Source organism: Leguminivora glycinivorella, chromosome 4 (assembly GCF_023078275.1).
Source record: "Leguminivora glycinivorella isolate SPB_JAAS2020 chromosome 4, LegGlyc_1.1, whole genome shotgun sequence".
Classification (NCBI taxonomy): domain Eukaryota; kingdom Metazoa; phylum Arthropoda; class Insecta; order Lepidoptera; family Tortricidae; genus Leguminivora; species Leguminivora glycinivorella.
In genome coordinates this window covers 27,406,777-27,419,521 of record NC_062974.1, presented here as the reverse complement: position 1 = coordinate 27,419,521, position 12,745 = coordinate 27,406,777, and the positions used below count along the sequence as shown (strand labels likewise).

General features: G+C 34.3%; 1 long non-coding RNA gene across 1 annotated transcript; it reads right to left on the bottom strand.

The window, feature by feature from the left end:
• Positions 1 to 1,028: 1,028 nt before the first annotated feature.
• On the bottom strand, positions 1,029 to 6,136 carry LOC125225833. Its single transcript, XR_007177028.1, has 5 exons — positions 5,992 to 6,136; positions 5,579 to 5,695; positions 5,108 to 5,237; positions 2,844 to 2,929; positions 1,029 to 1,192 (listed from the first exon to the last, which is right to left on the bottom strand). It is a non-coding gene; the product is annotated as an uncharacterized LOC125225833 (long non-coding RNA).
• Between the last annotated feature and the right edge of the window lie 6,609 nt (positions 6,137 to 12,745).

The window sequence follows — 12,745 nt, the reverse complement described above, 5'->3', positions numbered from 1 at the left end:
GGTAGCAATTTCTGATTTTTCGGTGTGGCTGCGGGACACTTAGTGTTGCTAACTAGTTTTTCAAGGTAAATTCTATCAAATTGGCTAGGGAAACAAACTGTCTTTGGAATAAAAGGATTTGTTTGTTATAGGGCCCAGTGGCATGCGAGCGCCGTCCACTGATGGAAAGTCTAAATCTTAGAAAAGTTTGACTTACTTATTTCTTATAAAAGTTAGCAACTGCTCGGTGTTTCGATAAAACATTAGAAAGATCGAGAAGTTATGGTCTATTAGCAGTATTGGGGAACGGGGGGTTTAGCTAGGGACAAGAAACAAAACAAAAAGGGGGTTAGTTTGTAGATAGATAGCCCTTCAGGCTTACTTGCTTAGGATGCCCAATAATGTGGTTTGATTGGGCCTAAGGATTCCAGACGGTATCGCAAGTTCTCACCCCAAACCGGAATCGAAAATAGAGCGTAGCCGATGTTTTCTAAAATATTTTTTAATATTTATTTCATGTATGTTTCACTCACTAACTTTTATTCTAAAATTCCTTCATCACGTCATTAATTTTCTCACATATAACTTTCTAGGCCTAAATCTGATAAAATACTCTTCTATAACACTATATTATTATGCTACAATAACCTTTATTCTTCTTTAAAATATAAATAAATAAAATTTTAAAAATTAGTCAAAAATACAGCTGATACTCATTAAAGGATCTAGGTTATCGCGGTTCACGTCGAAGGGTTCTACTTATTCACGCTAGACGATCACAAGGCCAAATTTACGGGGTATATTTAAAGGGGGGTTAGTTATACTAATGGTTAGTCAAGTAAGTAAGTAAATAAGTAAGGTGAGCGGAGGTTTCAGTTACATTTGGTTCCGTGCCCAAGGGATCTAAGATGTGCTCTGTAGAACACATCTTGGATACCAAGGTTTATAAATAAATAATAGGAATTAGCCTTACCAGGCTACATTTGTTGTTGTGAAAACGAGAGGGTGTGCTGTATTTCTTGACTTATTTCATCTCTAAATAAAACTCATATACCTAATATTTTTATTCAATCGCTATTTCATAAAAACTAAAATAACTTTATCGTTAATAAACACGTCTGTAGTATTTTATTCCATTGTTAATTCTTGCCGCGTTCCGGGCGAGGTCGTGCATCAGTACAGAATCAATTATATTTTCGTCTTCCTCTGGTATCTGTAAAAATAAAATAATAAAATTAAAGTAGCGTAGTAAACTTAGACAAAATCTATTTCTAGGAAATTAGCTCATAATCGTAGTGGTTGAACTAAATATCGTCCCGATTAGGCAATTCGGGTTGCATTGCTACGTAGTAATTGTTGGCATTGGCACATCTTGACGTTCCTTTGCGCCTGTGCGTAGTACTATTATTTATTCTGTGTCTTAATGTATGTTTTATGGCTGTTGTATAGGCAGGGCAAGTACTGGAAATACTAGGTACTTATATAGAAAATACCTATGTATCTAAAATAATAGGAAGCGCGGAGCTGTAGTACTTTAGAAGAGTTTGTCACCTAGTGACCGGAATTGGAAACATAAGTGTGTGAACTATGTACAATAGCAATAGAATTTCATGTTAAAACAAATAGTTCTCTATATGTCTAGTACATTTTCATAGCAGGCTCTGCCATCTTCAGGGCTATTTTGAAATCTCACATCACGTTTGCGCTTCACACCGGAGATCGGATAGCTTCGATGCTGTCTTATATAGTTTATGAACACTCTGATGATATACATATTCCTAGCAGGCTTGTTATACAGAATTTCATTCATAGGCAGGCTAACTACAGTCTAGATGTAAGGTTATTTTCCTAAAATAATCTAGGATACCTAAGCCCTAGATTTAAGACCTAGTAATACAAGAAGATAGGCTCTAGTCTAATGGCTATGGGGGCGCGATTATTCATTGTCGCGCTGAAGTACAATATTATATGGGGCGTCCCGCCATTTTTCTATGAATACTGAATAGCTACACGCATGTGGTATTATGACAAGTACATCCTTCGATGGATGGTTTGTTTGCATTTCAGTTGTAACTCTATAATCTAAAATTTGGCTGACAGGATTTCATACATCATACAATAATTTGCCATATTGTTTGTACGGTTTGTACCAAATATTGTCACTGTAGCGCAGCCGTGAGAAGAACAGGTTTCTGTCTGTTAAGATATACGTATTAATCATGTTAGGACTAATTTAGTTCATTAGCTTATAAGTCATCATATATTTTCATATTACATCCGTAGGAAACAAGCATATGTCCCTCTTGATGGTGAGAGGTCACCATAGCCTATATCTGCCAATTATTTCAATAAATTAAATCCACTGTACGAATTTCAACTTTCTATACGCATATATTTTTACTGTAGTAACACAAATAAGTATGTATGTATAAACAAGATTTTCAATAGCTTCATATGACATGAGTTCGTTATCTTACATGATAAGCTGTAGGCTAGTCTAAAATAGTAAGTGTAAAACCATACAATTATTATGTTCGGTAGATTGGGTACACAGCTTTTATACAATATTTCACAAGTCAGGAGTATGCCAACATACTGTACTTCATTACAACCATGTCAAACATATCCTACGAAATATTAGCATTACCAGCATCTGGGAGGTCGTACCTCGCCATACCTTAACTCCACCACTGCTTGATCATTGTCACAATTGCTTAATGAATTTCATGAAAATTGATTGAAATTTGTAATATTCCTGTTAAGTAGGCATAGATAATAAGCACTATTATCTTTATAAAACCATATTTTACTGAGGTTCAGAAATAGTATGTGGAATGTGGTACGCAGTAGGTATGTAAACTTACCTGATATGACCGGGTCTAGTCTGATTGTCGGATTACTTTGTAGTTCAGTAACGTTGAACATGAGCTGGTTGTGCAGATCAGCGAGACTGAAAAGAAATAGTCAGACATTAGAAATGTTCATATATTATAAGAAATAAAAGGGTTTAGTTTTAGAGTTAGGTTCTGCCAAATTGGGTTCAATATTATTTCATTTATCTATTCACGGGGGCGCGTCGCTTAATTTTTGGAACTAAGACACGCCCATGAGAAATATTGTGTCAGAAAAAACAACGCATACAGCAAAATGTACAAAAGGAAAAAAAAATATTAAAAAGTTTGAGAACCCCTGCCTAGCAGTTCATATCTACATGAGCTAGGACATAAATGAGTTAGTAATAAGTTTGCTTAACCAATAAAATTAGGATAAATTAATGTAAGTTTAATTTTCACTTCATTGCTTATTGCCATCGCTATCAAAATCAAAATCAAAATCAAAATAATTTATTCAGCAAATAGGCCACAGGGGCACTTTTACACGTCACATGTACATAGGTATTTAAAAAAATATTTAAAATTGAGTTGAAATTACAATTGATACTATTATATACTAATTCTAAGTTCTAACTAAAGTTAACTCTATACAATTAATTAGAGATGTAGAAGGTCTCTAAATGTCGAATTACAACCAAGAACTACACTAAATTTTAATATAAAAAGTACAAATACAAAAAAAAAAAAAGTCTAAAATTACTTTAGAGGTGCAAATGACTCTAAATGTCACAACTAAAAATAAAATGTATATCTACTTAATCTAATTCTCCTTAGAGATGTATATGGTCTCCATGAGTCAAAATCATATATTTAAAATATTCACTAAAAGAAAGGAAACAAACGACAACCGAACAAAGTGTCCTAATTTAATAAAAATTAGAATTAAAGTTACTAAGTTATAACAGCCCCAGTAAGCTTAAACAGACCGGTCTTCACAGACGGCACCCGTTCACGAGTATGACGCGTATCTCAGCCATCGCCTCCCTCAACCTTTATTCGGGAAGGTGGCGACCCGATCAACGACGCCACCGAAGCAAAGACTTTTAAGTGTGCATGACATGTTCAAGCTGCCAGGCTAAATTAAATATTCAAATAATAAAACATAGCTGTAAGACACTATATTCTGTGCTCGTATGTTACAAAGGAAGGAAATATAGATTTATACAATAAAATTAAAGTAAGATAAACATTAAACATTAAACACATAATCTTGGAGATGTATAAGGTCTCCAAGTGTCCACAACTAAACTTAAATAAAAACAATATAATCAGACGAGAATATGTTCTCGTACGTCAATTGAACACTAGTATGCTTAATTACACAATGCAGAGAAAATGAAAAAAATATATACGACTTCATTCATCTATTGACAAGCAACCACCTTAAAGGCATCCCTATCATCTATAAAATCCTTCACAGTGTAGTACGCCTTACATAACAACAAACGCTTAATGCGTGCCTTAAATTTGTCAAATGGCAAATCCACTATATCGGTTGGTACTTTGTTATAAAAACGTGTACAGTTCCCGACGAAAGACGTACCAACCTTACGGAGACGGTGGGCGGTCACAGCAAGTTTATGTTTGTTCCTTGTGTTATAGTTATGGATGTCACTGTTAAGCTTGAATTCGTGGATATTTTTCCGAACATACATAATATTTTCGTATATGTATTGAGAGGCAACGGTAAGAATGTTCACCTCTTTGAATTTTTCTCTTAAAGATGCTCGACCGCCCAATCCGTAGATTGAACGGACTGCTCGTTTTTGCAGCACAAAAATAGCCTGAATGTCTGCAGCTTTTCCCCATAACAGGATCCCATATGACATAACACTGTGGAAGTAGCTAAAGTATACCAGCCTGGCCGTCTCTACGTTTGTTAGTTGTCTGATTCGCCTTACTGCGTAAGCTGCAGAACTAAGTTTGCCAGCTAAAGTGGCTATATGTGCATGCCATTGCAGTTTTGAATCCAAAGTGACTCCAAGGAAAACCGTTCGATCTTCAAATTCCAGCGTTTCACCTTTCATTTGGATCTTACTGTTATTTACCTGCTTAACGTTCGGAAGCGCATATCTGATACACTTGGTTTTCTTGGCGTTTAGAAGTAAGTTATTCGCCGTAAACCAGTCTGTTATGCTATACTTCGCCTAAATTATCTAAATATAATATTAATGCCATGAGCTATTAACTTTTAAATTTAATAAATAGTACGAGCTATTATAAAATATAAGTACCTTTCATTTATATGAAGTCAGTAGATATATGGGGAACGGTCCGTGACCACGCACTGGGGATTCCTCAGTCAACCTGCATGTTGCCAACAGCTGGTTGATGTTCTTCAATGATGATAATCCATTTCATATACTGAAAATTGATACATACACTATTTAAACTCAATGTAGCAGAAATAAAATCTATGCTAAGTCTGGATTTTTAGTCTACATAATTTTATTTAAGTATCAGACGTCAAGTTTTATCTTTGAAAAATACAAAATTAAAGCTTGGACAAGATTCAATGCCTATTTTTAAATGCCATGACATTCGTTTGAGGTCCTACAAATATTATTTTCCATAGCCCATAAGCCAGCGCTTCAGAAAATTAATTGAGAAGTTTATATGTTGGTACGGAAACAACGTTACAATTTCCAAGAACAGTTAGGTAGCCTAGATCAAATAAATTAGTCGAACATATTTTTAATGCTTACCGTTTAACCAAGGTATGTTCAGTTTCTATAAATATTGATTTCCATAAATTTGTGGCAGATGTGTAGAAATATCGGACATTGTAAACTTTCCAGAGAAATCCCAATTAGATGTTGAAACTGAAAAATCGAACAACCATGTAAACCTCATTGAAAGTAACAAATATATTTTGTTAGTTAGGCCTATTTCACGTACATTTAGATCCTCTTAGGGAATGTGAAAGTCAGAAAGTAATGTGGAGAATTTACTAATCAGTAACTTGTCTGACGACAGAACAAAGAAATAAGAAACATTTTGCGATAAAGAAAGCCAATTTCAACTTATACGTTAGAGATTACAGATATATTTTGCAGGTTTTCGAAAACAACGGCTCGTTTGATGACATGACACATTGAAGAATAAAACAAGGGCTTACCTTTGCTTGAAGGTTATGTATCCATGTTTAGTTACGTCCACTGAACTAGGCTGGATTTCGCCAGGTTTGTTCACCAATCACTTGTTGCGTTGGGTATAAATAACACAAATATCTAATATTAATTTCATTTTTCCAGTTTTTTAAACGTTTTACATGAATAAAAAACACCACCGGTACTTAACCTAGCTTAACGAAAAAGACAAAATGTCAAAAACCTCCCCTGTCAGATAAATGTCATTGTCATTGTCACATATTGTGAAAACCGCGGCAATATATGACACATTTGTAAAAAAAAAAAAAAAATGTAATCTAAACAATACGTTCGGAAATCCGTATTAAATGATGAGACGTCATGCAATTTTTGACAAAAGATATTGTCCGGTGTTGCCATCTAAAAAAATTTACTTCACTTTTCCTTTTATGAAAACCAGCATAAATATTTCATTATAGTAACATAAATACAATAGATGTATTTAAATACAAAAGATTTTGTTAATTTAATTTTCTATTGCTTAAATCACATCAAACTATTCAAGTTGTGTAGATTCTGAACGGTATTTTGTAAATAGGGCCTAACACATGTCCCCTTACAAGTGCGGTCCGACCGTCTGTTAGATCCTTAAAGAATCTCACAATATATTTTTAATCTGGTCACACTTTTGTAAACCGATGCGCACACGCAATTTCCTACGCATAAAGGCAAACCTACACGATAGTTTTCGTTCGATTTCATTAAATTATGAAAAAAAAAAATCAATTATATATTTCTAATAACTAGTCAAATATTTGAACATTATGATAGGCTAAATTTATGATATCAAATAATTGTTTTGTTGATTTAATGTTTGTGACTACACAAAACACTTTAGTGTGTTTACAATGAAAATACGCCCATGAGGACAATTGTAAAAGAAAAAAAAAACGGTTAAGGATGACAATATTGACAGTGACAGTTCCTTACGAAAAAAATCTGAGCGCGAAGTTATTAAATTTTATTTAAGAAAACGATTTCACAGAAATTACAGTGTTGTGTAGCTTCCAATAATTAGTATAGTTGATTGTGTAGAAGCACGTGTGATTTTTAGTGACGTCTTATTATCACACGAAGAGAAATGTTAACTACGGTTTGAAACGAAGAGCTCTGTTAGTGAAAACATAGTAATTTCAATTAGTTTTAGGCCATAATTAGTTAGTTAAAAAAGGTGTTAGTGCAACAGTGCAAGACATGAGTACATGGAGACAGAGTTAGCAACAGTTTGGACGCGAAAAACATGAAGTAAACATTGAGATATTTCGTGGGACGTTCGAGTTGAAGTACCCGGCTTTTGATGTCAACTAACGGAGGAGTAAGAGTTTTTGAGCCTGGTCTCATACCTGCTCATAGGACCAATGTGTTACTGAAGATTTTCAATATGATTATGTTGTTAGTGGTGCCATATTATGCCACACTAAACAGAAGAATGGAACAGAAAATGCCGATCAAGAAAAATACATATATGTAAGTGTTCAAAACCCCAGTTAATTTACCCTATTCTAGTTTTATTGAGCAAACAAGACGGAGTTTTATAGTCTGCAGTAATTTTTGAGTTAGAAAAATTAAAGTCACTTAGCGATCAGACATCATACTTGAGGAAAAAAATAATAATAATAATAATAATTGTAGGTGAACGTAAATGAGACGTACGTCTCATATGGTTAAAGTACCTAGATGGTCCTGCAACCTTAGTTGGCATATTTTTTTTTTTTTTGGAAAATATTTTAACGCTTGTGATTTTTATTTTATCTTTCCCTCTGTTTATTGGAAGTCTTTAACTTAACTTTAGTTTTAACCTAAGATAGATTCTTACCACAGCAGTGTTCTGTCATTGAACATAGTGGATCAGCGAGGACGGTGGAAACATGCGGTGAAAACTTCAGTGTGTGTTTAAGTGCATGCTTAGTAACGCTAGTGAAATAACAAGTGTTTATGATATTCGATTTATGCAATATTTTATTTTTTGACCAATGATTGGACAAATAAGGACTAGCCAACTTTAGAGTTGAAGAAATATTCATTGGTTTCAAGTTACTTGCTGTGTTCAAAAATAAGTAACTGGATCTTTTGCGGTTATGCTGATTGTGATCAAGTGTGCAACGTGTCTTCGGAAGAGGTTTCATGGTGTCCTGGGTTATGACACCGACTGAGAAGAGAATAGTTTGGAAAACTTTGAAATATTACCAGGAGGCCAGCAGGATCTAATCATCATCATTAGCTACTCAAGAACTCATCATAGAACTAGCCAAGTATGAAAAGAAAAAAAAGGAAGAGAGACACCTTAACCAAGTTCCTCAGCCCATTGTCGTGTTTGTTAACAATTTGCAAAGTTTGCTGCAGCTGCAAATGTAATGAAGAAGGAATAAATTGCCCGAGGTTACAAAAGACTTTCGGGGCATGTTATACAATATTGAAGACATAGAATAGGACAATACAAGTTTTAAGCTCGTTTCAAGAAAAATTCATTATTTTGTTATATTATTATCCAATCAAATAAAAGTATTTTGAACCTACTTATGACATCATTTTGTATTTTATCGTAAGGCAATTAAAACCAAAATAAAATTTTGCAGATAGTTTGAAAAAAAAAAAAGGAATATATTTTATCAAAACCACATCAAATTTGATGTTACATTATATTTTACAAAAAATATCAAAACCATATCAAAATTAAGGATACATCATATTTTGCGGGAAAAAATTGAAAATATGAAAACCACTTCAAAACTGCAATTACTTTTTTTTGCAAAATTGTATTATGCGTTTATTATGAACATTACATGATGTGTAATGTAAATTTTATGAGTACATTGGTTACAAGTCAATGACTTCTTAGTAAAGAATGTTTATTTATTGCGACATACTTATGTGGAACATTATTATTTTTCTTTCTTATCATCATCATCATTATCATTATTTTAAATGCGTCATGAGTTTTTCAAAATTTTATTGAGATTCACTGTTATTATTATAGGGGTGGTAGAAGTCAAAATTTTGTCTGAAATTAATTTTATTTCTATAGTGATCTGTGTGATAAAGGGCCTTATTGGCTAGCCCATCGTAAAGTTTCACTGTCATTTAGTAGTTTCATTCCTAGGATTATAAAGTGGTGTATGGTGGATGTAAATCTATAATACGGATCTTTTTTATTATCTAGATAAAGAAGTCGGTTCATTATATGGACAACAATTTTTTTTTAAATCTTTATTTTGTAAGAAGAATGTATTGGATATACATTGTATGGTTAGATTATTTTAATATAACAATAACTGGACATCATAGTAGCTAGTCTACCTGGGGTAGACATTAGAAAATCGAGATCGGTGGATAAGCTATTTTTCATTTTAGTTATTACAGTTAGCAGTGATATTTATTATTTATGCGTTATCATTTATTACATTATATAGGGTGGTATACTGTACGATATCGGTAATCACCAGTGCAGATCCTCGATCCTAAGCATAACTTGGTCAGTATTTTATCCTACAAAGACCGGAGTAGGGAGGGCCACTAATTTTTTAGCTGACTGTACTTACTTTTATTAAATTTTTGCATTTTATGTTATCAATTTTGCATTATGAACTGCAGAAAAAAAAAAACAAAGACAGGAAAATTGAAAGTAGGGTAGTGAACTTACAGTAATTGACTCTAGTTAAAATGTGACCATAAAATGTAACATTTTGTCCGTACGAACATTTTATTTTTAACATGTGTATCAAACAAATTTCACATATTGTCAAATTGTTTGCGGTTAGTAATTATTTTATAAAATTAAATATAGATGAATGAAGGACCTTTCGTAAATAAAATGAAATTTTCTTTGTCCTCGAGTCAGGGTAGAGTGGGGTAAAATGGGATACGTGAATTTTGAAGTTATTATGTTATTTTATTTCCATTTTTATTCTTTATTTTGATTACTTTTAAAAGCGTTGGCTTTCTGTTGAGATCGAGTGAAAGAGCGAATGAGGAAGTAAGAATGGTTACATTGTGTGTGTGTGTGTGAATAATTTAGAGATGATGAATGTTTATAGATGTAAGAATGTTTTGAATGGGATGAATGACTGAATGATGTGTGTCTTGAATGTTTTTTTTATAGAATGAGTGGATTGATATAGACAGACAGCGCTGGAAAGTGGTCAAAACTAGTTTGGTCGGAATTTGCGGGGAATAAACAGCGGGGGGCTGAGGGAAACACATTAGCCATAAAAAGCTTATCGGTTAGGTTAAAATCCATTTGGATTCGACCCATTTCAAGGGTAGTTTTTCGTGGCTACTCACTCTACAAGGTAATAAGACCCATACTAAAACCACACACCTCATCTTGAATGGGATGTATTTGACAATCGACATATTTAAGGGCCGATATCGTCTAGTGAGAACGAGGCTCTTTTCAATAATTGTTTCCTTGTTATGTTTTCCAATATGTGGAGTTTAGTATCATCAAATCATTTCTTCATTTGATCATGATATGGTACCAAGTTGAGGTACATGCTTATGTCATTTAAGGTTTGTTTTATAAAAAAAAAAACACACATCCAAACAGATCTTAAGTCAGTATATTTTATTCAAGTATGAGACATGCGCCAAAACATGTGGCTGGAGTGATTAGGTAGAGAAATTGGTTTGAGTTCCGACAATGGAGATTGAAGGCTCTGGACTTATAATGAGAGCTCTAAAGGTTTCTTCGTAATTGCGTGGGAAGTTATTGTGAACTCGTTGAAATTATTACGATAATTATTCCGGTCCAACAGTGTGGATGGAATGAATATTCGCCGCGACCGGGGAACGAGCTAGCAAGAACGGGTTAATAGGACCTATCAGATTCACAACCTGGTATCCCTGGCGATGCGTGGACTCTGAGAAAGGGGTTATCATGGTTCATTGTCGAGATTCTGATGAGCTGATTTCAAAACTGAGTCGCTAGCAGTTGCATAGTATTGGAATACACACCACACGATTAGAAATGGGGGGATATTTCCGACTGATCTAGAGATATTTTTCTTTTATTCAGTTTTATTGCTTCTTTTGCTAACTAAGATTGAAATTTTTTACAAACTACTTTGTATTTTGTAAAAGAATTCCAATCGGGGGCGAGTTGTAACAGAACAAGCGTCTATGACGAGGAAATGGACTCGTTATTACATATAAAACTTACGGCAAATCAACTTTTCCTTGGCTAACTTTTTGGTGCATAATTCCTTCGGGATTTCATTGAATATTTTAACAAATAATATCTGTGATGGTTAATCACATGTTTAGTTACGTCATCAGTCATAGAAATCACTATAAATCGATGCACAACTTATTGAAAAAAACTTATTTACAAACTATATTCACATGAATGGATTGTGGATACTAACAATCTGATCTGTCAAACGAATGGCGTTCCGATATTGCGTCTTGGTTCCAATTACAAGTCAGAGAGGTAATAATCACTGATATTGATTATTATACTCCTTGAGTATATCATTTAACGTAATATTAAGTAACAAATGAGATCTTTCATTGCGAAGTCACTTACTAAATTGATTTAAACAGTCTTTCACAAAATAATATTTACGTAAAAATATTTACGGAACACTCCACTATTGGACTACATAGGTATCAATACCAATAGCTCTGTCTCTCTCTAAAACAGCTGCAATCTGCACGTGTTAATAAGCAAACATCCGCGTGATGATCGTGAACTTTATTGCGTAGAGCGTATGAGTGTAAACAAAGCACTTGTGATCTTTTTCTTATGTGCGCAAGTTAATGGCTTTCTGTCGATGTTGTGTCTGCAAAACGTCTGCAGTCCGCGTTATGTCTGTAAAACATCTGCATTGTGTCTGCAAAACGTCTGCAGTCCGCGTTATGTCTGTAAAACATCTGCATTGTGTCTGCAAAACGTCTGCAGTCCGCGTTATGTCTGTAAAACATCTGCATTGTGTCTGCAAAACGTCTGCAGTCCGCGTTATGTCTGTAAAACATCTGCATTGTGTCTGCAAAACGTCTTCAGTCCGCGCTATGTCTGTAAAACGTCTGCATTATGTCTGCAAAACGTCTGCAGTCTGCGGTTTGTCTGCAAAACGTCTGCAGTCCGTATTATGTCTGGATTAAAGGCTATAAAAGGGTCGGAGCGAGCCGACGCGCGTCATTCTTACAATATCCACAAGACTAACAGTGTCTCTGGCTTTCGTGTGTTATACTGGTGAGTGAAGTTGTTCTGCTATTGTTTCTCTGTTTGTTTTTACTTGGAAATTATTCTAAGTGATTGTAAACTTTGAAATTGTGTCTCTGTTTGGTTGTGCGGGGACAATATCGTCGTACAGTTGAACTTAGACCTATGGTGGAATTGCTTTACTGTCAGTTGTGGGGTTATTTTAGTGTTCTATTTATAGTGTGGTGTTACATTTAAATTGATGTGTATAGTGAAATTTTCTGTGCTTTGTTTCATGAGTGCCGTTAAGCAATACAAAGACTGGGTCGATGTATGGCTGGTGCTTGGAGATAAGTCTGTGTTTGGTTTTGTAGGGAGTAATTCTTGCAAAACTAAGCTTAGATTATAGCACGTAAAGGAAACTTCACTCGTTTGTTTAGTTGGTCAGTAAAATTGAATTTAGTAATTTTCTATGGGGTCATTTTGTGAAAGTTATAAGCCAGATCATTGTTTGTGACAGACTGTTGTCCGGCTAGGCGCTTCTTCCCTTACGGTGTCAAATAAGAGGCGTTTAGGGGTCT